This window comes from Mytilus galloprovincialis, chromosome 1 (genome assembly GCF_965363235.1).
Source record: "Mytilus galloprovincialis chromosome 1, xbMytGall1.hap1.1, whole genome shotgun sequence".
NCBI lineage: Eukaryota > Metazoa > Mollusca > Bivalvia > Mytilida > Mytilidae > Mytilus > Mytilus galloprovincialis.
This window is the reverse complement of record NC_134838.1, coordinates 81,404,590-81,408,359: the sequence shown is the minus strand read 5'-3', so window position 1 is coordinate 81,408,359 and position 3,770 is coordinate 81,404,590. Positions and strand designations below refer to the sequence as shown.

Sequence of the window (3,770 nt, the reverse complement as noted above, 5' to 3'; positions counted from 1 at the left end):
AAAGGGGGAAGGATATCAAAAATTGAATAATAAGTAACAAATAAGGAATAAGTAATAAGTAACGAATAGGTAACGAATAGGGGATAGGGAATAAGTAACGAATAGGTAACGAATAGGGAATAGGGAATAAGTAACGAATAGGTAACGAATAGGGAATAGGGAATAAGTAACGAATAGGTAACGAATAGGGAATAGGGAATAAGTAACGAATAGGGAATAGGGAATAAGTAACGAATAGGGAATAGGGAATAAGTAACCAACTTGACGTCCATATAAAAGACCCCATGATGACAATGTAAAATAATTCAAACGAGAAAACTATTTTGCTAAGAAAAGGTTTCTCTATAAACAAGTATCAAGATAATAGGCAATAAAACAACACAACTCATAACAGCCAAAATTGCCCGAAATGGGACCTTAAAATTTACCATAGAATATATTCAGACACACTGCACTATTATTTTTTTTTAATCTATTGTAGTTTTATAGATAAACGCTAAATATTAAAAGTCACCGCCGTAAATCTTCACTTAGAAAAATTGAAAACACAACTTTCTATCTGTCAGAGACCACCAGGCCTCAGTAAACAAAAAATAAATACAGTGTTTATGTTCATTCTGACACAAATCTAATTAAATTACAGATATTGTGTGTCCACGCTATGCTAGTCTCGATCATCCAGCCGCTTTATTTTTCAAAGTAGAGCGTCTGGATGACAAGTGATATAAAAATGGTTATTTATGACATTCGGAATAGTATCGGCTTTTTTAGTTTGTTGTCAAAGATAATGTCCAAGACGAATAACCAAGAAGTTGGTTATTGACTTCGGAAGAAATGATATTACGATAATATTATTGAAAAGCCCGAGTGTACCGATTGTTGTTTAAAGCTATTTATATATTTTTGTGACGAAATACAATTCATGAAAAACACCGTACAGCATGGCTGACATGGACATGGAGGCGAAGGAATAAACCAGCACATCCAACCTTGGTAAGATGTTATAACAACACACACTGTAACATAAATTGCAATGCAGCCAACCTGATACACCGAGTAGTTATATACTTTCATGCATGTCCGTGCAACGAAAACGAGTTTATAATTATACAATAAATGTCAATTGTTATGTTGACTGGGACCACTCGAACAGTCGTATACGTTATAAATACATTTTGGGTTGATGTTTAGTATCGTTTACTTTATAAATATTTGAAGGAAAACTGCTAAGACGCCGAAATATCACCTTCATCTAAGATATGTTTGTTGTATCTATCTAAATCTTGATATGTGTAATCTTTGTAAAGACAAAGAGGGGGATGAGAGATACACAATGATGTGTACTTTCAAAGAAAAACAAAGTGTATCTAAAAGATGCTAGAAGATTTTATACTAAATGGTCAAAATGATTTGTACATTAGATTTTCTGCAAAAGACAGTTTAACAATATATTCAGCATCAATGAAGAGAGGTGTCAATGAGGCAGTTACCAGTGAATCCAATGCCATAAAATACCAAAAGTAGTCTAGACATCTTCATTATTAACAGTTTATCATGTAGACTAAAACAAAAAGTGAAGATAAAATTGCCAATAGCTCAATATTACACAAATAAGGAGATGTAGTATGAATACCAACTATCCACTCAAGTTCAAATGAATTGCATGTGAGTAATTATAGGCAACTGTATGGCCTTCAAAAAAGAGAAAAAATCCATTCTTGTTTTGAATAGAGAAAACAAACAGGGAATGTGTCAAAGAGACACTGGGCAACCGGACCAAAAAGCAGTAAACAGTTTAATGCCACCAATGGGTCGGGTCTTCAACGCAGCAAGATAATATTGCACCCTAAAGCGGGATTCAGCTTGCCCCAGGACAATAATTTATACAATATATTTCTATGATGGGTTTTTTTAAACAATTTGTTTTTCATATATATGCTATGCTGGTGACTAAAAATTAATATGATTTTAATATTTACTTTCTTTTGTAGACAAAACAATGATGATTTATGGACACAGATTTTATGTGTAAAATGTGAAGAATTAAAAAACATGTATATTCAGGATTTTCATTGTATCATAAACAATCATGCTTCAATTTTATAAGAACAAAGTTCAAACTGAAAGATTTTTTTTTTAATTACTGAAGCATCAATCAGTATAAATAGATCACAGTACCAAACATGTTGGATATACATTATTTTGACAGGCGCCACAAAGCGAAAAAAAAACCCCAACAGACGTATATTGATTAAATGAAACAAATATCAAGAAACACATTATTGTCAGATATGGTAGGGAAGTTAGATTTGTATTAACAAATTTAAAATCATATGAACAATTAAACAGTTAGTTTTTATGGTTGAAATGTATCTCATTTTCATGTCGAGCCCTTTTATAGTTGACTATATGGTAGGGAGTTTTCTTAATATTGAAGGCCATGCAGTGATCACATTTGCGTATATCCATGTCATTTGAACTCTACTGGGTTGTTGCCTCGTTAGTAATCATACCAATTTTCTTATTTTTTATTTAAAAGGTTCACATGAGAAGTTTTTGTTCTTGTGAATCTGTCCTTTATTGTAGGCTAATACATGATGGAAATTATAAGAGTTGGAGAAGTAGAATACACTTTTGAGTCATTATCGTTTTTACAAGTAACTATGCAGTATGAGATAAATCCCATTCCATCTTTTCCATGTACATGATTCAAACATGCATTCAAAGAGTATTGGGTTTCATGACTGACTGGTTAAGTTCTATATTTTTCCATGGACACGGGCTACACTGGCAAAGTGGTTTTGTATGAAGGTTGGTTCCTAAATATTTTCTTCCTAAAAGGATTAGGCGATTATTGGTGTAACAGCTAAAAACATTCAGACTATTCTGTCGTTTGCAGTTTTAAGATCAATTAATTTTGTAAATGAAAATGGAATTGGCTCATTGTGTGATTTCGCTGATCTGCCAGTTATACTTGTTAAGGAAGTTTTTCTACATACGCAATCTTATAGTATTTGTATGAGATGTTTTTCTTTACATAGACGTAACTTTGATGTGTGTTTTTTTGTAAGGTGAGTGCATCAGATTTATAAAAAAAAGGACATTATAAGTTATGACAGAAATTTACAGAAATGAGAATAATGAGACAAAACAAGGAAAAATGGATAAAAAATAAAGAATAGAGACTAACGGTGACACAATATACTGATGGTTGGTTCCTTGACGTCCAGTGACAATTATTTCATGCATGTTCAGGACGATGTGATACAATACAAAGAGAGAATAATGGTATTTTATAGTATGAAGATAAGGGAATAAAGTGGACAGGTGTGCAATAATATAAAATAGTTTAATCTTTGGTTGCTTTTTTATCGTCTTGTGGTAAATAATGGTAATGTTCAGGATGAAAAGAAATTAACAATAATTATAAAAAGGAGGTCCTAATTTACAGCCCGTTGAACTATTGAAGCAGAAATATAGATTTAAGTATAACGGTCCTCCTACGGACCCCTTTTGAAGCGTAGAGAGAGCGTGGTAGCCTCTATACACAGTGGCAAATCCAGAACTTGTTATTAGGGAGGGGAACTACAATCACTCGTGCTACAGTGTTTCCCTACATAATGAACCACATTTTTCCTACGAAAAAAATGGGGTGGATCCCTCTATGACGAGTGCTATAATATTCAGTTACACAGGGCCGTAACTAGGCCCCAGAATAAAACGAGGAGGAAGTTTGGGTGCCGCCGTCTGCGGTACCTAGGTAATGGGGA

At 33.2% G+C, this 3,770-nt stretch overlaps 1 long non-coding RNA gene across 1 annotated transcript; it reads left to right on the top strand.

Annotated features, from left to right (window-relative positions):
* Positions 1-644: 644 nt before the first annotated feature.
* Positions 645-2,368, top strand: LOC143046896 (uncharacterized). The gene is made up of 2 exons (XR_012969315.1): positions 645-993; positions 1,992-2,368. It is a non-coding gene; the product is annotated as an uncharacterized LOC143046896 (long non-coding RNA).
* Positions 2,369-3,770: the final 1,402 nt, after the last annotated feature.